This window comes from Rosa rugosa, chromosome 5, assembly GCF_958449725.1.
Source record: "Rosa rugosa chromosome 5, drRosRugo1.1, whole genome shotgun sequence".
Classification (NCBI taxonomy): Eukaryota; Viridiplantae; Streptophyta; class Magnoliopsida; order Rosales; family Rosaceae; genus Rosa; species Rosa rugosa.
In genome coordinates this window covers 18207618-18230914 of record NC_084824.1, presented here as the reverse complement: position 1 = coordinate 18230914, position 23297 = coordinate 18207618, and the positions used below count along the sequence as shown (strand labels likewise).

At 38.5% G+C, this 23297-nt stretch overlaps 1 long non-coding RNA gene across 2 annotated transcripts; it reads left to right on the top strand.

Moving 5' to 3' along the window:
• The first annotated feature begins 1259 nt into the window (after window positions 1–1259).
• On the top strand, window positions 1260–8855 carry LOC133708790 (uncharacterized). 2 transcript variants are annotated; one of them, XR_009846051.1, is made up of 6 exons: window positions 1260–2187; window positions 4537–4790; window positions 4902–5830; window positions 6422–6501; window positions 6609–6657; window positions 7911–8855. It is a non-coding gene; the product is annotated as an uncharacterized LOC133708790 (long non-coding RNA). The 2 variants fall into 2 exon arrangements; XR_009846050.1 differs by having other exon boundaries at window positions 4537–5830.
• The last annotated feature ends 14442 nt before the right edge of the window (window positions 8856–23297 follow it).

Below are 23297 nucleotides of genomic sequence, written 5' to 3'. Positions count from 1 at the left end.
GGGCTTGTTTAATTTTAGAAGGGATGGAAGGTGATTTATCATCTTCCATTCCTAGCTTTTAGTTTCTTTAATAGGTCGCAAAGCTCACATCCTCTGAGGGTTCATTTTACTATTTACTTCGGAGGATGCTGATCTTTGTTTGAAATAAGGGTGCGTTATTTCCCTCAAAAGGTGGGGTGTACTCGGGGTGGCCTGGAGCTAGCTTGTTCTTGTCATAGAATAAGTGTTTAGGGTTCCCTAAGGAACGATTCTTTCTGTCGACCCCATAGAGGTGTTTCGTTTTTGTACTGCTTGTTGAATATATATAATGGGCTGACCTCTTTTCATCATCAAAAAAAAAAAAAAAACAAATAAAAAACGTCACAATTGTTTACAGAATAGTTATCGAGTCAATTGTTCATGTCTATATTGATTGTTACTATGTTTTCTGAATCTGATCATTCATTTTTATAATAACATTCATAGAAAACTTTTACATGTGATTAACTGAATTCTTATTTATCTAAAAAATTGATGGTTCATCACTTTATTAAGAGGTGCGGCTTCTGGGGTGTTGAATAAGCTTGACATGTCACCAAATAGTATTTATGCATAGTACTTTTTTCTTCTTCTTCTGATAAGGAGATGACAATACTTTATTATGGGGTCAAGACATGTCAGAATTCAGGCAAAATCGAGTCAGATTCCTTGTGCGTTTGTGCGAAACATATATTCAGTTTTTCTTCTCTATTATTATTCCTTGAGCGAAACATATATTCAGTTTTAATTAACAAGTATTATTTAAAAAAAAAAAAATTATCTATACTATTATTAAGAGAATAGACTTTGTTAGTGAAAAATAAAAAAATTTGAAAGAAATAAACTCTAAAATATTAAATTTTGAAAACTAATTAAATCATGAAAATAAATGTACAATTGCAAAATAGATTTCTACAAATTTTATTTATCTCACAACCCACTTTTCTCTCCTACTATCTTTTTTCTACAATAAGTCAATAAACGTTTTAATCCATTTATTTTCTTTTTTATCTTTTTAAAGGAAAAAAAAAAACTACACATGCAAAACATATGCATACAGCAAGTGAGCAAGGCTAGTTTGTTTTTTAATGAAAAGTAATTATTGAAATAATCTTTTGCAATAATTCCTCATTGCGTTAGCGGTGGCAATAGATGTTATTCTACGAAGATTGAGATGCTTTTACGTAACAAACACAAGGGGCTTTTTGGTGATAAGGATTAAGGTAGAGTTTAGTGGGTAGGTTAACATTAAAAAGGAAAAGAACCTCACCTTCTCTCTCGTCTCTCTCGTTCTGCACAGAAGAAGAGAGGAGAGAGAAACGAAAATACAGAGACAGGAAAGCGCAGAGATAGAGAGAGTGAGTCTCTGAGGACGGACGGACGGACGGGCGGTGTGGCTTTTGAAGGCAGCTATGCCAGTTGGCTGGCGTCCAAGCGACGGACGGGAAGTCATCCGTCGCCGGCTTCTGTGGATGTGGTTGGCCGCACACGACGGGTGAGGATGCGGCTGGCTGGCTTTTCTAGGCTGCGAGGCGTAGAGTGCGTACGGGATCAAGGTGTGGTTGGGTTCCGTTGTGGCGCTGACCTCCTATCCTGGTCTTGTCTGCGGCGTCGGTCGGTTGCCGGTGTTCAGGTTTAAGCGGATCTTACAGTCACTTGAGTTTTCAGTTCGCCGGTCTTGTGTGGATGTGGTTGGATGGTGTGGCTTTGGAAGGAAGGCTTCGATGTCCTTTTCTTGTCTGGACAAGGATGTCGTCCTTCACCGGAACCAAATGAAGGATGGGGATGTGGATATGGTTGGACGGACGGACGGACGGCGCGGCATGGATCAAGGAACACTGGTTGTGTTTGGTTGGACGGACGGCGCTGGATCAAGGTGCACTGGTTGGGTTGGGTGGTGCCGGTGACCTCCTGGTCTTGTCTGCGGGCTCCGACGGTTGCCGGCTTTCAGGGATAGGCGGATCTTAAGTCACTTGAGTTTACTGTTCGCATACCGGAATCCGGCAGCTCTTATCACACGTACCGGAAACTGGCAGCCACCTCCGTCAGCCACCCACCCAACGTACTCTTCCTCTATGTAGCTTCAGGCCGTTGAGGGAGTCATTGGCGTGGTTCTGGCTTCCGATACCTCCCTGAGACTGGCTGAGAAATGAAGTTAACTCAGTTTGGGTAAACATGTGTTTATTATATTTGCTCTAACCTTTTTCTCGATATTATTAGCGTATCATATGAAAGTATAATGTATGAAGTTTCGGCTGTTTTTGAACTGAATGCTTAGTACAGCGCCATCAGTTTCAGCATCTGACTGCTTATTACAGCACATTTTTATATTTTCCTTTCTACCATGTGTAGCAATTAGTGAGACTTCCTAATTCCTATCCATTCTACACCTTAGTTTTTGCCCTAACTTTAACTTGGCTACTACACGTTTTGTTGGATAAGAATTGTAGTAAAAAAAATAAATACACCTAAAGAAACCAAATGTTCATTTAACTATATATTCAAGCTTTTGATAATTTTCTTTGTTTTTCTGTCTGTAAGGCTATAGTCACGTATATCACTACTTTTTTTTTTTTTTTTTTTTTTACTATGCTTCATGTGTTAAATAGACCCTAGGTAGAAGGAACTGATCCACATTTTTTTCTGGTAATAGGACCTTATCCAAGAATAAAAATCATCACAGGTGTAGTGTGTACTTGCAGAAATTGAATGGCTTTAGGAGTTCTAAGATAGGTATCTGTCTGCCAAAGATTGCCAACACATCCAGTAGATGGGAATGCCTATATATAGAGTTTACTGCTATTACGCCGAGCTACAGGAAGAATCACAAGATGACAGACTATTAGGCTGATAGCGAACATTCTGTCCATAAAATCACTCCACTATTCGATTGAAGTGAGATTTGTCAGTCTTTCTTTCTACTTTGTTACTCTTGAAGAGGAAACAAAGAAGAAAATGTTTTAGAGAGTTGGTATAAAAAAACCTAGTAATTAAAAATAACTTTGGGAGAACACATGGAGATGCCTTCACATATCATTCTTTAAACCTGTTGACCTGACTACTAGTTGGCCAATGACTTTAGGTTTTCTACATTAATGGGACATCTTGTGTTTCTTTGTAGTGGTAGAAATGGCTTCAACAGCCAAAGTCCAAATTTCTTATGTTTTGTAACTGTTAATCACATACTGTTGGAGGCAATTTTTCATAGCCTAAGAAAGTATTTGAGGAGCATAGAGAGACCAGGGTGGAGGAATTGCGGGAAAAAGATCATTTAGTCCTCTTTCTTGGGTTCTGTTTTAGTGCCTTTTAGGGGTGTAAAGCCTGCATTCCATTTTGTGGAATTAGAAGCAATGAGCAGCTATTTTGTTCTAAGTTCCATGCTTTGAGTTCTTGTAAATTCTGATGTCTGAGACATCACACTATGCAGTTCTTCAAATATCGTCTTAATAATTTCCTTCTTCTGAAAAAATAGTTGAAGGGGTCGTACTCCAATGTACCTTGGGGCAAATGCTCCTAAGAAAACACTGAAACATACATTTTGATAAGTTTTGGTGCCAGGTCGGCATGCTAGTGATGTGAATTCCAATTAGTGGAAATTGTTTAGCTAGCCACTAGTTTGTGGTAGAGGAAATGAGGCTAAAGTTTGCTGCATATATATTGGCTGATGCAAACATGTATTTTTTGTTACTTTGAATCTTGGCCTGTAAATTGATAATTGAAAATATCAATGGAGCCAAGATGATCCAAGTAAGATAATGGATGGAAACTAATGAATGGATGATTATAATTGAGGTTGCAACCTGTGGAAGTTCTAGTTGACGGAAATTTATTCAAAATGGCTCATCCTGGTATGTGAGAGATAGGGGAGCAAAATGGTATAAACAGTATGTATAGGTGATTCAATTCAAGGTGGAAGAAATTATAGCTTAATTGGCAAATCTTAAAAGTGGAAAGTTATATAAAAGACTCAATGATATGTCTAGATGAGCAACTGGAAAAAAATGACTACGAGTCAGTGGTCACATGGAAGAATGTGCATGCGTATGCATTTGGTGTAAATGCAAGCCTGTCTTGTTCGGTTTGGTTGTGAGATCAATCAACTATTGTATTACAGTATCACTTGTGTCTCATACAGCATTCTGTAAACAGAGATTTTTTATGTGATGTCATACACTGAATTCCTGGAAGTTCAAGTAATAGTTACATATTTTCGATATACTGAGGATCATGAGAGTCTTACTCAGCTATTTTAGCAATAATATGCACCTCCGTATATGGTTGAAAATTTTATTCTTAAAACTTAAAGTGATGCTCGGAATCTTGCAAAATTATGCACCTTTATATATAGTTCAGAATTTGTTTGAGCTTTCAGGTAACATGCCGATCGGTATGATCAGATATATTTTCATAGCATTGGGAAGATACTGTGGCTTTATGTATATAAGCCTTGTCTTGACTAAAATGTCTTTTTAACTTCTTTCTGTCCCCTGTTTTGCATCTAATTTATAATTTTTGCAGACAAATCGAAGTCTTGGAGTGCTGTGATCATAAGAAGGAACTGGCTAATCTGAAAGATAGATCTAAGGCAGGAGCTCACAGACAATAGAATTTTAGGCTTGCTGAGGGTGGTTATGGATGTTTCTACAAAGGTTTCTTGCGAAGAGGGAAGGTATGTCATCCTTATCTCGTTCATGATGGCTCTCTGTCCTTTGGCATTATTTGTTTCCAGATAGTTGCAGGGAAAAGCTTGGAAGAAGGAATTTTGTATGATGGTGAGAAGAGAAAAATTCATCTTGCCAATTGAAATTTAGTTTGTTGGTCTACATGTATTGTGGGATTGTTTTGAAGAATTTTTTTCTGATGATCCAATCTTTACATGTTAGAGCTAGCTGGGGGCTGTTGCAAAATGATGAAAAGCTTTGGTCCCAGGTTGTAATTGATAAGTACTTACAAGGAAATAACATCTTGGACGCTAAGATTGCGGATTTCTTTGCTAGTTCAAGTATCTGGAAACAGATAATATCTGTGGTTCAACTTTACCTAATAATTCGAGGTGGGGTTAGGAATAGAGAATAATTCTTGTGGTATGCTGACCGGACAGTTCTCGGTTTTTCTTGGTTTTCAACCAGATTAACAGCAACTTCTCTGAGCTGAATTTCTACTGGTTAGTTCTGCAAGGTGTTCAAGATTATTTGTAAAATCTAATCACACACTCAGGGTGGGGACTATTATTTCTGGCATATTTCTTCCAATTGAGTTTATTTTCCTGTTGAGACGGGTTATGGGACTCACTTTCCTCAGGGGTCTTGGTCAATTTGGGATTGGGATATTCCTGTGGCGCTGAAGTCTTTCTTATGGCTTCTGATTCATGGTAAATTGATGTCTAATGAAGCTGAGGTGGAAAGAGGATTATCTCAGTTACAAAAGACTTTTGCTGATTCTTCGATTCTGAGTGATTGTTTTGTATCTGAAGTCTCAGTCCATAATGTCTCATGAAATCCCTTGGAGTTGCATCTTTTGCCATGCTTTTCGACATTTATGGAGGCGGCTGTTCAAGTTGATTTTTATGCTGGATTTGTCTTTGTGCTCAGTCATGCATAGTTTCAAATTTTCCACTCTTCGGTATGAAGCCAAGAGTGACTTGAGTGCTAGCGTACAGTTAGTGGGGATGAAATGGATTAAAATGACAACGAGTTTCAGAGAGACAGGGAGAACAAGGAAAACTCCAAGAAATTCTGATTTGCAGTTCCTGAGGTGAAGGTTTGGGATCAAAAATAGTTTCAGTCTCATCATGTTTCCTCTATCAGCTCAGGTAACAGGCAATTTTTGCTTGTTTGGTTCCCAACATATTATTGCAATTATATTATCCAGTGGTTAGGCTTTTATATTCTACACTTTATTAATTTTTTATCTATAAGAGGATTTGGAAGTGTTGAATGTAAAGGCTTTCCCTCCCCTGGGTGCTATTAGTATGATGTACCCATACACCCAACTTTTTTTGGGTGTGGTATCCATGTCCGATATGTGAAAATGTATCACTTGACTTTTCTAGAATGTTGACCAGTTGGATGCGCATAAGATATGTGATTCAGCAAAGTAGATACTTTTTGGAGTTAGTTTTGATGTTTTCTTGCATCTTAATTATCTTTATTTCTCTTCCCTTGTCTAGGATTTCTAAGTTATTTTTTCTAATAAAAGAAATGTGGAACAAAAAAAATAAATGGGTTGGTTATTGGGACCTTAATAATTTTTATATATGTAGCCCATATTGAGACTCCTCTATGGGGGCTCTATTTGGGTTGGGTATTGGGACCTTAGTGATTTTTATACATGTAGCCCATATTGAGACCTTTCTCTGCATCTATAACTTTGGTTTCTGATTACTCTCTCTCTCTATATATAGGAGTCTTCTTGTGTAGCCTCCGTTTCTTCAATCTTCAGAGGATTCTCAACAGACTGCAGGGTAGTGTGCTTTACTTCCAGGTAAAAATTATTGGGACCTTGATAATTTCTATACATGTAGCCCATATTGAGACCTTTCTCTGCATCTATAACTTTGGTTTCTGATATATCTCTCTCTCTCTCTCTAGGAGCCTCTGTTTCTTCAATCTTCAGAGGAGTTTGAACAGAGCTTTCCAGGTATGTATCTATTACTGAATCAGATCTTTATTTTTCACAGTGCTGTGTGCCATTAGAAGTGGTGTTTAGGAGAATTGGGGGTTTCTTTCAAATCCTTTAGTGGAGGAGTCAAGAGTCCTAGATTCATATTGGGTCCATTCAAATTGTTTCTCTGATAACAAAAATTTGAGCCATCAATTTTCTGCATCATTTCTCATAAAATTAGGGTTTAGGGTCATTATAGAATTGCCATTGGAATGGGAATCTGGGAAACTTGAGTTGATGGTTTTGTGGGTGGACTTGGCTGGTAAAGCTTGGAGTTGATTGCAGGGTGGAGTTGCTGGTGAATGGGGAGCTGCCATGATTAGGAAAAGATTGAGGGAAGGTAGTAATTGTGGAATAAGCTGTTGAATATTGAGGTAAAGGAGAGAGGGATTATGAGAAGGGAGCTCCCTGAGGGTGTGAGTATGTGGGTGGTATGGGTGTGAAGAGTAAAAGTAATTTGGTAGTGGTGGTGGTGGTGTAGATACTTGCTGGTTGGTTAGTGTTGTTGTTTGTGTAGGCAGTGGTGTAGAATGAGTAGGGGTCAGTGGTGGATTTGACATACCGTGTCTGGACCAGCTAGATGTGTTGGGATTCATAGACCGAAAGGAGATGAGTGGAGAGGAGGCTGAGGTGGTTGTGGAAGGTGTTTGGTGTCGGACCAGAGAGGCTAAGACGGTGTTTTGCAGAGCTGCTAGTTGAGCGGAGATGTGGTTTTTAAATGAGGCTTGTGTTTGGATGAGTGTTTTGATGGACTGGTTTAATTCCTCACTTTGGCTTTGAAGGATTTCTATTGTATCCTGAAAATTGGCCATTGGGTTGGAGGTGGATGAAGATGGTTGACTAGGGGAGTGTGGTGATGGATTGACTAAAGCAGAGGATAGCGGAATGGAGAGCATGGTGGTGTGCTAGATATGGGATTTAAGCCCACACTTATAGATTTTGTTTGGGCAGTTTAATCAAACCTTGCTTTTGGATGCCTCTCTCCTGATAACTTTGAGAGTTTGGAAACAATGACCCATGTCTTGATCAAACTTTGATGTGTTTATTTTACTTCAAAAGATGCTACTTAAGAGGGTACTTTGTGTTGTGGGTAACTACTAAAATATGGCCGGCTGTTTGCTGCATACATTAGTCCTTTTTCTTCAAGTTTACCAATTAGATTCTGTCTGATTGTTCATTAGTTGATCCTGAGGTAAACATAATTACCGTTGATATATTGATATATGCAGATGGCTGTGAAGTGTGATAAGTGTGCTGTGAAGTGATTCGTCCACGGATCTGGCTAAACATGTGAGGGCAAAACATGGCAGCTTCAAATGCACCTTTAATGGTTGCAAGAAAGCCGGTTTTGAGACATTCAATGCCTTGGTCGCACATCAGGCGGTGCACAAGCCGAAGTTCCAGTGTGGGAAGAACAAATGCAAGATGATATTTGAGTCAGCTGGTGAACTAAAGTCACACAAGTGTTCAGTACTTCAGTTGTATTGATTTAAAGCTTTAACTTGTTAGATTGACTGGTTTTTAATTTCAAACAAGATGTGTTGATTTAAACCTTAAGTCTGAACATATGATGACCTTGAGACACTTGTACATTCAAAGTTGGCGAAGCACCAAAAGCAGAATGTTAATGAAACTCTAAAGGTCATTACCTTAGTTCATGCCAAAATTTATCAGTTCGTTCAAGCAGCAAAGGGCCCAACGGTTTAAGGAAGTTATCTCAGATATTATGCTGCCATGGTTGAAGAGACACGATCCTTGTTTTCAAAGCTTTGCAAAATAGTGAGGCAGCCACTTGAACAAAAATGGATGGATCTTAGTCCCCAAGGAGAGCCAGCAGATCTATGCAAATCCACGGTTCTATTCTCTGCAATAGTCTATCTTTTAGACCATCATTTATCAGCACGCTCCAAAAATTCAGAGACAAGTTTAACAGTACTGATGTCTCCTAAAATCAATGAAGAGATTCACGATATGCAGTACATGAAGAGATTGACCAATAAAGCCATCTTTCATTTGATCCCTACTCAAGGGGTTGTAGGAGAAAAGACCAAGGTGCTATACTGCTACCCACCATGATCGTAAGATTGTGCACTGAGCTCGAGGATCTGCATCATGAATGCCTCAAATGTTAATAAACTTTTGTGCCACTAATTCCATTAGCTCTGATACCTCTATATGTCATGTTCTGCACATGAAAATTCTGTAATGAAATAGGATCCGAGCAGAAGAAAAGGCCATCTCCATTTGCTGACATAAAGTGAATTGATAATTAACATTAACTCTGATACCTCTATATGGACTTGTCACACATTAACATAAAGTGAATTGATAATTAGCTTAATGTCAAAACTAATTCAACATGGACACAAACTATAAACCAATATTGTAACTTAATGAAAGAGTGTATCAATTCATTTAAGGTTAATAATTCTATTCTTGGTCTGCAAGAAAGACTACATTAATGAAGTGTTACATTAGGAATCTAACTAGGAAACCTAATCCGATATGGAATGCTTTAATGGGAAGCTTCTTGAGGTTTAAGTCTCCTATGTCAATTCATCTATTGGTCCATGTTGCCACAACAATTATTGCATTAGTTCTGTCCATTGAGAAGCAAGGTTGGTAAGCAACAGAAGGCCATATTCAGTGTTGAGTTTTGCAGCTGCAGAAGATGGAATCCATGCCAGTGAATGCTGAAGGTAAGCCTTGATCCTTTTGTGATTGTTGTCGAGTTAATGTGCATATGATTGTGAGCATGAATATATGGTTTTACAATTGGTATCAGAGCATAGGCTCACAAATATAAATTTAGTTTTTGCTTGACATGAAAATCGTTTTAAGGTTTTTGCAAAACAAACAAACAAAAAAAAAAAAAATTTGCTTACGGGTTCAGCCTGTTAACAACTCTAGCCCAATCACAGCACGCGGACTATCCAAGCCCAAACCCGACCAAAACATCGAGAACAAGTGATCGTTGTATCACAACGGTTAGTTTTGATCAAGACGAAGGTCTGGGACTGGATTCGGAAACGCGCAAGATGTTTTCATCTCGAGAGGGGATTCAAAACCCCGATTGCCGTGAATCAAGAAGCCAACAGAGTTGATTGCTGCATCTGGATATCAAGTTCATGCTTCCACTGAGATTTTAGCAGCAAATTGGGGAAAAAGCAAAATCAGGTTTTTCTGTGAAAATTGGTTTCGATTCATAGCATGTTAATTGAGTTTTTGATTGTGATCAAGAACCCTAGTTGCATTCCCGGCGTGCGTTAGGCTAGAATAGATGGTGACCGGATGAAATTTACAATTTCTTGATTGTTCTGTGATTTCTTGGAATCGAAACAATTTTGGTTGTGCTTGAATATGCATGATGAATTGATTGTTTATATGGTATTACATCTGTGATTGTGTGACAATGTATGAAGAATTAGAATCTCCCAAAACTTTTACACATTATTGAAATTGACAGATGCAAGAGCTTAATTTTCTTATAAAGACAATGATCTGGGTAGAATATAAAGTTACAAGCTCATGAGTTTTGTGATTTTTTGTTGGCATAAGTGAACATGGTGCATAAAGCATCCTTCATTGATGTTGGCAGAAAGCATACGGTATAACAAAACTGAAATTGTGTCTTGTGTTTTAAAAGCATGCTTTTGTTTATCTTCCAAAGAAGTGGTCAAGTGTAGTTTTAGAATGCAAGACAGCAATATGCATGCTTAATGGAAATATATTTGGATACTTAGAAATTTTTCTTCTGTCTAAAGATGTGGATAAATTTCTTTGGATAACGTATTTTTTGTTAAACATGGCATATTGATAAAGAACTCCAGAATATTATGCTTCTGCTCAAAAGTGATGCTTAATATTGTTTTATGTATGGACTGACATGAATGCAAGTATGGATTGTTTAAGTTTTATGTATGATCTTGTATTGGATTGTTCTTGTTTTAGTAGCTTAAAGCTTAATAAAACACAGAAAACTTAAAGTTATTTTCTTTACAAATTGAGAACTCACATGAATTTTGTTTTGCTCCTTAGGTAACTCTTACATGAACTTAAACAGTGTCTTGATGCTAACTGGAACCAATTATAGAGCTTGGCTAGACTCTGTAGAAAACTACATGGGAATGCATGAAAATATAGATGATTGCTTTACTGAGGATAAGCCTGCAGAGTTGAATGAAAAGAGCACTAAGAAAGAGACTGATCTTTACAAGAAGTGGCATAGATCCAATAGAATGGCTAAGAACCTCATCCGTACCTCTATGTCTAAGACTGTCAGGGGAAGTATAGAAGAGCCTGAGCTAGCATCAGAAACTCATAGCTGCTAAGTTTAAAGAAAGTGAAAAAGCATAAGCAGCGAGGCTAACTAAGGAGTTTCATGATTTGAAATACACAGGTTCAGGGGGAGTTAGAGAGCACATTATGAAGATGATCAATATAAATGGCAGACTCAGGGAGCTCATGATGGGGGTTAGGGATGAGCAGGTAGTGCATTATGCACTGCATTCCCTACCTAATAGTTTTAGTCATCTTAGAACCAGTTACAATTCACAAAAGGGAAACTAGACTCTAGATGAACTCATATCCATCTGTGTGGATGAGGAAGCTAGGATCAAGGAAGAAAAGGAACCTGCTACAGCCATAAATCTCATAGAGAAGCCTAAGAAGAAAAAGCCCCAGAACAAGCTCAAGCCTACCAAAGCCATAACTAAGAGTTCAACAGCTGCAGTGGCCAAGGAAAACAGGCCATTTAGGTTCAAGTGCTACTTTTTCAAAAGAGTAGGACACATGAAAAAGGACTGCACTGGCTACAAGAACTGGTTAGCCAAAAAGGGTAAGATTTTTTCTAATACAGTTTTTTCTTTAGAAATTAATCTTATAAATGTTGAACCACAGTCTTGGTGGATAGACTCAGGCTCACCTATTCATATTACTAATTCTTTGCAGGGATTCATAAGGAGGAGAATCCCAAAAAGTGATGAAGTGAACCTGTGTGTGGGCAATGGCATGAGAGTGGCAGTCAAGGCTATTGGCATCTTAAAGCTTGATCTAGGATTAGGAAAATTGTTAGTTTTGGACAATGTTTTTTATGTACCTTCCATGAGAAGGAATTTGGTTTCAGTTTCTCTTTCAGTCAAATCTGGTTGTAGACTTGTTATTGATAGTAATGAAATTCTTATTTCTAAAAATTCTGTTCAAATTGGTTCTGGTGTTATTATGAATGATTATTTACAGTTAAATTGTTCAATGGCTCAACAAGAAATTTTACTTGTTGAAGATAACACAAACAATATTAGCACTTTAACAGGTGTTAAAAGAACCAAACTAAATGAAAAGTCTGCATTTTTATGGCATAGGAAACTTGGCCATGTATCAAAAGAGAGACTGAAAATTTTGGTGAAAAACAAAATCCTAAATGAACTTGATTTTTCTGATCTAACAGACTGTGTGGAATGCTTTAAGGGAAAAATAACCAATACAAGAAAGAAGACTGCATATAGAAGCCAAAATTTACTAGAACTCATACACACTTATATATGTGGTCCATTTAGGCATCAAACTATCTGTGGGAATGTGTATTTTATCACATTCAGTGATGACTTTTCTAGATACAGCTATGTTTATCTACTTTCAGAAAAGGCACAAGCATTGAAAGCTTTTCAAATTTTTAAATCTGAGGTAGAAAATCAACTAGAAAAGAAAATCAAAACAGTGAGATCAGATAGAGGTGGTGAGTTCTATGGCAAGTACACTGAATCCGGCCAACAAAATGGTCCATTTGCCTTGTTTTTACAAGAAAATGGCATTAAAGCTCAATACACAACACCCTATAATCCACAACAGAATGGTGTTGTAGAGAGAAAGAATAGGACTCTTTTGAATATGGTTAGATGCATGATGTGTACAACTGGTTTGCCAAAATTTCTGTGGGGTAAGGCTTTAAAAACTGCAAATTATATTTGCAACAGGACACCTAGCAAAGCCATAGAAAAGACTGCTTTTGAGCTTTGGTGTGGTAGGAAACCTAGTCTTCATCACTGCCATGTTTGGGGATGCCATGCAGAAGCTAGGATTTATAATCCAAGCTTGAATAAACTTGACCCCAAAACTGTTAGTTGCTATTTTATAGGTTATCCAGATAAATCTAAAGGCTATAAATTATATTCTGCTCATCATTCACCTAGAATTTTTGAAACACATCAAGTAAAGTTTCTAAGTGAGAAAGTTCACAATACAAATTTTGAGGATTTAACCTCAGATTTTGAGGAAATTGTGTCAAATGAGAATATAAGTGTAGCATTACCTTTAGAACAAGAACCATTAGCAACAGAAACTGTTACAGAAAATCAAGATGCAGAAGATCAAGTACCTGATCAGGAAATGCATCTTGATGATCATCAAGCTGAACCAGAAATTTTACCTGAACCAATCCCTGATGCTGAACCTCAAAATCCTCAAGTAGCTCAACCTAATCTTGAAAATCCTCAGCCTAGAAGATCACAGAGAGCAAGAAAACCAACTTATGGGGGGGGGGGGGGGGGAAGAGAGTGACTACATTGTTTATATGCAAGAAGCAGAAATTGAAATGGACTGTGCAGAAGACAATGATCCAACTACATTTAATCAAGCCATTGAAAGTAGTGAATCTCATCAATGCCAGCTAGCAATGGAAGCAGAAATTGATTCCATGAGCCAAAATGCAGTTTGGGAATTAGTTGAACCTGACCCCAAACAGAAGCTTATAGGTTGTGTTTGGCTCCAATTTTGCTGCAGCTGGTCAACAGTCTCTTTTCTTGCGCGGGCGTGCCAGCACCGTTCGGGTGCGGTCGTCGGGGGTGTCCCTTGACCTGACTTCTTTCAAGCAATTGTGGACGAGGAGAGCACCAACCTCGTCGTGGGATTCTTTGTGCCTCGTGGCGAGGACTTTTGCTGAGCTTCTTGAAAATCACAATCGATACTCGATGTTGTAGATCGAGCAGAGCGAGAACCACCGGGAAGTAGAGAGAACTTGCTAAAGCGTGACTTTAGCTTGGCTGGGTTGCTAGGGCGTTACCCTTGCTTGGCTGGTTCTGTAACCGTTGTGGTCGCGGCACTACCGTCGGCTCCCGAGGAGACTAGGACCGAAGCACGTTGACAGAGGGTTTGGTGGCACTGAAAGTCGGCTTCTGAGAAGACTAGGACTAGGAGTATGATCACCGGTAAGAGAAAGAGAAGGAGAGGAGTTGCTCTTAGAGAGGTTTGCTCTAGAGAGAACTTAGATCATCTTAGAGATGTTGTTGTTGAATGTGAATGTGTATGTGTGTTTTAGAATGAGAGGAGAAGGTGTTTATATAGGGAAGAAAAAGAAGAGTGAAATGATGAGTGGAAGAAAAATAATGAAAGTAGATCTAAGTTCACTTGTAAAATATGGAAAAGATAGAGAAAAGATGAAATGAAAGCAAAGCATGAAGGTGCAGCAACATGGAAGTGGTGATGATCTATTAAAGAGATTGTTGTAGAAAAATATATCCAAGGAAAAAGAGAAAAGCATCTAGCTTTCTTCATGTGGGTAGGAAACATGAACATGTGAATATTGAGCTGGTTTTAGGTCAGTTTCTGCCCCTTTATTCCTTCAATTATTTCTCCAACAAGACTTCATTATATGCCTTCGACTTCTTCATATGAAATGTTCCACTATGAGTGTAGATCATCCTGACAAATTTTCAGATTTTTATTCCATGTGGTTGGGCCGAAAATGCTGCTGGACCTCTTACAGGTCTAGTTTTCCAGTTTTGCTTCTGTAGAAAATTGGGCTGATTGTTTGAAGGCCTTCCACTCAAAAAAAAGCTCTTGCACTCTTCATAAGAAATGATCCTTGGGCTTTCTAGAATTAATCTGGAAAGTTTCAGCTCATTTCAAGTTCATTTGGTCAGTCTGCCACCCCTCCTTCCTTGTTTAGCTCGGTTTCTCCTAGCCGAAGTAGGAAAATGTGCTAAAGTTAACTTTTCATGCTTCCATGCTTCCATAGTAGGCTTTAATAGTAGGCTTTATTTAGCCTCTAAATATAAATTTCGAGCTTGTCGACAATATATAGCTTGAGCCATTGATATTGACTCAATTTCTCCAAGACGTGCCTTGTCAGGCCAAAAATGTTCATTTTGGGTCCAAACAGGTTGTAAATGGGTTTTCAAAACCAAAAGAGATGCAAATGGCAATGTAGAGAGACATAAAGCAAGATTAGTTGCCAAAGGTTTTACACAGAAGGAGGGCATTGACTTTACTGAGACTTTTTCTCCAGTTTCTACAAAAGACTCGTTTAGGATAATCATGGCTTTAGTGACTCATTTTGATATGGAGCTGCACCAGATGGATGTTAAAACAGCTTTTTTGAATGGTGAACTAGATGAAGTGATTTATATGAGGCAGCCAGAAGGTTTTGTACAAGCTGGAAGTGAAAACTTAGTGTGCAAGTTAAGAAAATCAATTTATGGCCTAAAACAAGCTTCTAGACAGTGGTACAAGAAATTTGATTATGTGATTTCTACCTTCGGATTTACAGAAAATTTTGTGGATGAATGTGTTTATTTGAAGACAGTTGGGAACAATTTTATTTTCCTAGTTCTCTATGTGGATGACATACTTTTGGCTAGCAGTAACCTAAAACTGTTTAAAGATACCAAGAGCTTTCTGTCAAAGAATTTCGACAGGAAAGACTTAGGAGAAGCATCCTATGTACTAGGTATTGAGATTAAAAGAGATAGGGCACAGAGACTACTTGGTTTGTCTCAACAGAATTATGTTACCAAAATTTTAAAGAGATTTGGTATGGAAAAGTGTTCAGCTGGAGAAGTTCCCATGTCCAAAGGAGATAAGCTAACCAAGAAGCAGAGTCCCAAAAGTGATGTTGAGAAAGAAAATATGGAGTCAAAGCCTTATGCCAGACTTGTAGGAAGTCTCATGTATGCACAAGTCTGCACTAGGCCAGACTTGTCTTTTGCAGTAGGGATTTTATCAAGATTTCAATCCAATCCAGGCCATGAGCATTGGGTAGCTGGGAAGAAAGTGTTGAGGTACATGCAGAGAACCAAGAATTACATGCTAGTGTATAGGCAAGTGGAGGATCTAAAACTTGTTGGATTCTCAGATTCTGATTTTGCAGGGAATTATCCAGACTCCAAGAAGTCAACTTGTGGATATGTGTTCATGCTTGCAGGAGGTGCTATTGCTTGGAAGACCATGAAACAAACACTGCTTTCAACCTCCACCATGCAAGCTGAGTTTATTGCAGTATATGAGACTGTGTGTGAAGGACTTTGGATCAGGATTTTTTTTATGCAAACTAAAGTGTTGAGTCAAATTATGGCTGGTACACTTGTGGTTTATTGTGATAATGAAGCAGCTGTTTTCTTTAGTAAGAACAGTAAAAGATCAAATAATTCTAAACACATTGATTTAAAGTATTACAATGTTAGAGAAAGAGTAAAGCATGGTGAAATAGCTGTTTTGAGCATTGACACAAATTCACAGCTAGCAGATCCTTTCACCAAGGCATTGTCAGTGGCTGCATTCCAGAAGCATACAGCAAGCATTGGAGTTTTGGCTAGTTTAGATGTTTAAATTCAGTGAGAGTTAGTCTAGTTGGAGCAATTTAAAATTTTAAGGTTCCTGAGTTCTTGTATCTTTTGAGTTGTGATTTTCCAGCTTATTTATCACAACTTGTTTGTAATGACAGTTTTTATTATCAATGAATTTTTGAGGTATTTCCAGTTATGGTTTTGCTGCAGCTTCATTGTTTTATTTTGGAAATTATCATCTTGTTTTTGAATATCATACTTGCTATCAGATGACTTAAATCATGTATAGCATGATGTTAAGGTTCAAGCAATAATTTTAAGCCATCAGTGTTCAGTAAATTTGCTTGAGTTTCTGGTTTAAGAAACATAAAGTAGGACCTGGTATATGCCTTCTTGTTGATACACATTAGCATATATCGTATCACTTCTGGATTGACATATGTAGATTGCAGGAGCTTGTGTTTGTGGTTTTGAAACTCTGCATTTTTGTTAAAGTGTATACTGTTTCTTGCTCTGCATAAGTGATTGTGATCTGACCATGTTGGAATGGATTTTTGGTTTGATTTTGTTGTCTGGCGCGCACTACAGTAAGTTGAGTAGTTTCTGACATTTTCTGGTGCAAATTATCAAGCTTAATATGTGTCAGTTTAAGGGGGAGATTGTTAGAATCATTATGGACTTGTCACACATTAACATAAAGTGAATTGATAATTAGCTTAATGTCAAAACTAATTCAACATGGACACAAACTATAAACCAATATTGTAACTTAATGAAAGAGTGTATCAATTCATTTAAGGTTAATAATTCTATTCTTGGTCTGCAAGAAAGACTACAATGAAGTGTTACATTAGGAATCTAACTAGGAAACCTAATCCGATATGGAATGCTTTAATAGGAAGCTTCTTGAGGTTTAAGTCTCCTATGTATATAGATGAATTGGTCCCTGTTGTCACCACGATTATTGCATTAGTTCTGTCCATTGAGAAGCAAGGTTGGTAAGCAACAGAAGGCCATATTCAGTGATTGAGTTTTGCAGCTGCAGAAGATGGAATCCATGCCAGTGATTGCTGAAGGTAAGCCTTGATCCTGTTTGGACCCAAAATGAGCATTTTGGCCTGACAAGGCACGTCTTGGAGAAATTGAGCCAATGTCAGTGGCTCAAGCTATATATTGTCGACAAGTTCGAAATATATATTTAGAGGCTAAATAAAGCCTACTATGGAAGCATGGAAACATGAAAAGTCAACTTTAGCACATTTTCCTACTTCGGCTAGGAGAAACCGAGCTAAACAAGGAAGGAGGGGCGGCAGACTAACCAAATGAAATTGAAATGAGCTAAAACTGTCCAGATCAAATCTAGACATCCCAAGGATCATTTCTTATGAAGAGTGCCAGAGATTGTTTTGAGTGGAAGGCCTTCAAACAATCAGTCCAATCTTTTGCAGAAGCAAAACTGGTAAACTGGACCTGTAAGAGGTCCAGCAGCGTTTTCGGCCCAACCACTATATGAAAAGCTCTGAAATTTGACCAGGATGATCTACACTCATAATGGAACATTTCTTATGAAGAGGTCACGGTCAAAATCGGAATGCTTGATGGAGATAAAATTGAAGGAATAAAGGAGCCAAAAGTGCTTCCTTATCTCCAAAATTCATCATTCCTTATCTCCAATTATGCCTCCTTATCTCCTTATCTCCGAAATTCATCATTCTTTATCTTCAATTATGCTTCCTTATCTCCAAAATTCATCATTCCTTATCTCCAATTATGCCTCCTTATCTCCTTATCTCCGAAATTCATCATTCTTTATCTTCAATTATGCTTCCTTATCTCCAAAATTCATCATTTCTGATCTTCAATTAATGCTCCACTATCATTTGTTTAATGCTAAACACTTTGGCATGGTAGCCTATAAATAGAGGTTACAATGAAATACAATAGACAACATCATTCACAACAACAATCTCTAAGATTATCAAAGTCTCTCTAGAGCAAACCTCTCTAAGAGCAGCTCCTCTCCTTCTCTTTCTCTTACCGGTGATCACACTCCTAGTCCTAGTCTTCTCAGAAGCCGACTTTCAGTGCCACCAAACCCTCTGTCAACGTACTTCGGTCCTAGTCTCCTCGGGAGCCGATTGTAGTACCACGACCACAACGGTTACGGAACCAGCCAAGCAAGGGTAATGCCCTAGCAACCCAGCCAAGCTAAAGTCACGCTTTAGCAAGATCTCAACACTTCCCGGTGATGTCGCTCTGCTCGATCTACAATATTGAGTATCGATTGTGTTAACAAGAAGAAACTTCAGCAAAGTCCTCACCACGAGGCAGAAAGAATCCCCACGACGAGGTTGGTGCTCTCCTCGTCTACAATCGCTTGAAAGAAGTCAGGTTAAGGGACACCCCCAACGACCGCACCCGAACGGTGCTGGCACGCCCGCGCAGAAAAGAGACTGTTGACCAGCTGCAACAAAATTGGAGCCAAACAGATCCTTTTGTGATTGTTGTCGAGTTAATGTGCATATGATTGTGAGCATGAATATATGGTTTTACAGGAAATACTGAATGATCCCAAGTTGTTTGGAACAACCTGAACAATTTGAGCCACAGATCGAGGTTCCAAATTATACGAGGAGAAAGAGATGGTTTAATGTGGTTGCCAATAGTCAGGAAGGAGAGGCTGTCCTGGTGAAGGCTTAGCATACCGGATTGCAGGGCTGACCTTAGGGTCACTGATTTAATGCTTTGAGTTGGAGAGACCGAGTGAGGAAATGATTGACATGAGTGTAGGGACTGGCCCTACTTTCTCAACCTTAAGAATATCTTTCAAGTCATATATGCATATTGTTTGTCTGTCTGATGCAATTAGATATTGATATTTAAGTCTGATTCTGTTTTCAATGTATCATTCATATTGCAGATTATTTCGTTCATATAGACCAAAAACTATGTATCATTGGAAGAACAGTGGATCGTGTTCTGCACATGCAAACTGCAGTTGAATAGGATTGGGCAGAAAGAAATGGTCATCTTCTGTAGTTGAAAAAGAGACTTGTGATGTGAAGACAAAATGGGAGATCTTTCACAAGTGCAGATTAAAGGCTTCTAATTTCTATCATTCTTCAGAGTCGCAGCATATCGTGTCCAAATAGTCCTTCGAGCTTGCTCATTCAGAACCTTGAAGTAGAATAACTTCGACAAACGCCATCTCACCAATCTTCTACTGCATCTTGACAGAAAGCAGAAACACTAATCACTGTGCCTCTCAAAAACACCAAACTCTAAAAGCCATCAGATAAAGAGAACCTCAAATCCTTCTTGCTGGTCTAGAGAAAGCAAAATTAATCGCTGTGCCAAAAATGGTAGCAACTCCAGCTAAAATGTGAGATTGTGAGTCCATAAAAATGAGCTCCTGCGTTTTGGATTGTTTTAGTAGAAGTTGTCATATATCACCCTCGAATTTTGTTCGGAAATATTAAAGCTCTAGCATTGCTCATTACCTTCTCCAATTAATGACTCGGGTAATGTGTCACATGACTGGGCATGCCCCCTCTGACATCCTCACTGAGGAGACTACCATACAGAACTTCATATCCATGCATAGGCAAGTTCAACAGCGTCTAATAACTTGTTAGTCCAACGCGAAAACTGGAACAGATACGAAGAGAAAGATGAGGATAGTCTTAACTTTTTCTCTCATTCAAGTGATTCAACTAGCCTCCTGTACTCAAAAATGGCATCATAGGTTTCCATGTTAAACGGACTTTCTGCAAAACATCTGAAGGGCAATATTTCCGCTTAGAAAACACGTACATGCAAACGGAAGAAATGAAGAATAGACTACTTACTTTCTTCACCTCTATAGAGAGATGAAGTAAATCATTTAGAGAAATGAAAAGTGAAATTTAACTAGAGTCCTACTGCAAGTTACATATGATATGATTGACGTGATTAAAATAGCCTAAGACGTATAAAATGAATCTTAAACTGAGTTTTGATAGGTTCAGCAACATCTATATGGACCACTCTAGGCTCATCGATCGGTGTCGATAAAACTTTGAAAAAGTGTTGGATTTGATTGTTTCCACACCTGAGGGCGTCCTACAGGACCTTTACTTTTCGTAGAGAGCTTAGGCCTGCTGCGCCTTATAAATCATATGATTGACATATTTGCCTAAATTTAATAAAAAGGATTTTACTCTTCATTTGCGTTTAGAAGTTCCCCAAGGACTGCCTATACTTTTCATTAGATGTTCTGCACATAAATCTTGGCTTCTTAATTACTTATATATCGCTCAAGTAAAACCGTAAAGGCAACATAAGATTATCATCGATATTTCTTACTCAAGTAATATGTGTTGACGTGAGTAGTGCTGGAGGCCAACAATGGCGGGCGACAAAAGGGTGGTGGACTGGAGGCCAACAATGGCGGCCGACAACGGTGGTGGACAAGTTGGTAGCTGGCCAAACAAGTTAGGGGCTAATCTACTATTAGGAATATTTTTTAGTAATATGACTTGATGTATCTTATGTATATATACCCCATTCTTGAAGACAAATAAACATCAGAACATTCATCTTTCTCATTCTTTCTGACTTGGTATCAGAGCAGAGATCCAATTTGGACTCTGTATGTTCAGGCAGTTCTGGCTGTATTTGTTTCTAATACAGATCGAGTTCTCTTTTAGTTCTTTTGGTTCTTCATCTGTTCCTCTGTTCTTTTGGCCGATTAATCTTTGTGCTTTTTTGTTCAATTAATCGGTTTCAGAGCGACCTCATCTTTGACCTCAGTACCTCAGCTTTTCTGCACTTCACACGTCCTTCTGTGCCCTTTGAAGCCTTTCATTCTTTGAATATTCTTTCAGCTTTTTCTCTGCCCTCCACCACCTCATTTAATTATTAGAGAGAAACAGAAGCATTTATTACACCCATTCAGCTATTTTACTACTCTTGCCGTATCCCTCCATTTTGAAACCACCACCGCCCTCATTTTTAAGTAATCCTTTGACCCATTCAATCAAAGCCTTCCCAAGCTGCACGCCTATCCCACATTCCCACATTTGCTTTCCCATATTTCATTAATCCCTCCACATTTAATTAATCCCTTCCCTTCTTTCTTTCTTAAAAAAAAAAAAAAAAAATCCCTTGCTTATTTTTGTACTTGTGCCTTGTTTGAGCGGGTTGTTGAAAAAGCAAGAATATGGTGGATTTAACCATCGGCGACTCTCCGGTTATAGGAGCTACATCTGTGGCTCGTGAAGTTGTGATTGTTCAAAATGTAACAGATAACTCAAGTTTTGGTGTCAAACTTGATGGCAGCAATTATCAGTTATGGCAAAGGCTTATGAAGATCCATATTCAAGGGATCGGAAAGTGGAGTTATGTTACCGGAAGCGCTGAAAGACCTACTACCGGAACAAAAGCAGATGAATGGGACACGGCAAATACTAACGTGATGGGAATTCTTCTCAAAGCTATGACTCCGGAGGTAATGCAATTATTTGCTAATTTTGATTCTCCTAAGGCAATTTGGGATTCTGTTGCTGCTACCTATTATGATGGAAGTGACTTTGCTCGTGTTCATGAATTAAATGTCAAAGCTTTCAAAATAACTCAGAGTGGATTGCCAGTTGCAACATTTTATGCAAATTTAAAGACAATCTGGCAGGAGCTTGATCAGAGAAATCCTAATCCCATGACTTGTGAATCAGACATCACTTCCTACAGGACTGAACAAGATAAGATGCGTGTTCATGTCTTTCTTGCTGGTCTAGATCCTCACTTTGAAGGAGCAAAAAATGAGTTATTGCGTCTTGCAACTCCACCAACATTGGAGCAAGCCTTTGCCTATATCAGAAGAGATGAAGCCAACAAAGCTGCTGCAAAGGGTCTTCATACTGAAATTTCTGGTTTAGCAATCACGGCTAGATCACCTCAACCTTTGTCTTTGTCTCCTCAGTACGTGAACTCATCTCCTGTTTCATATCCAAATCACTATCAACCTCGGAATCAGGAATACCAGCAGAATAAGAATTATAACAGAGGATTGGCTCCAGTCAATGACCAGATGACTTGCAACTATTGCAAGGAAGTTGGTCATTTCAAGAATCAATGTCCTAAGCTACGCAGGTTTAATTCCAAAAATTCTGGTTGGAAAGGAGGGAGTAATACTGGATGGAGTAAGGGTCAGAGAGGCAAAGCAGCAATTCAACTGGTGCCCGAATCTGATTTCTATGGTGTTGCAGGACAAGATCCTTCTAAGGGTAATGATTCTTTAACTATGAAAACTCGAGGTAAAATTGGTATTGCTTTACATGTTTCTGACTTTACTGGTAGTGATACGTGGATAATTGATTCTGGTGCGTCTGACCATATGACCTATGACAAATCTTTCTTTGTGTCTATGTCAACCCCTTCTATATCTCATGTCTCTAATGCAAATGGTGCGTCTTTTCCGGTCTTAGGTATTGGGTCTATTCAGGTTACACCATCCATTATTTTACGTAATGTCCTTTATGTGCCCTCATTGTCTCATCATCTTTTATCTGTATCTCAATTGAGTTCACAAAATAAATGCTCTGTAACCTTTTATCCAATGTATGTTGTCTTTCAGAATCTGTTCAATCGGGTGGTCATTGGCAAGGGAGACCTGAGGGGGAGACTGTTTCACTTGGATTACATGTATGTCGGACAAACACCGAGACAACCTTTGGCCCTGACATTGAGTTCTGATCGGCTAAGTGAGTTATGGTTATGGCACAGACGTTTGGGTCATCCATCTTTTAGAGTTATGAAAAAGTCCATGCCTTCGTTATTTTTGGGAATAAGTGACTCTAGCTTGCATTGTGAAACTTGTACTTTGGCTAAGAGTCATAGGTCTAGTTATCCTTCGAGCTTTCATTCTAGTACTATGCCTTTTGAGTTAATTCATTCAGACTTGTGGGGTCCTTCTAAACATTCTACCCTTTCTGGAATGCGATATTTTGTGTTATTCATCGATGACTTTACCCGACTGTCTTGGGTAGTTTTACTTAAGTCCAAAGATTCAGTTTTCTCTGC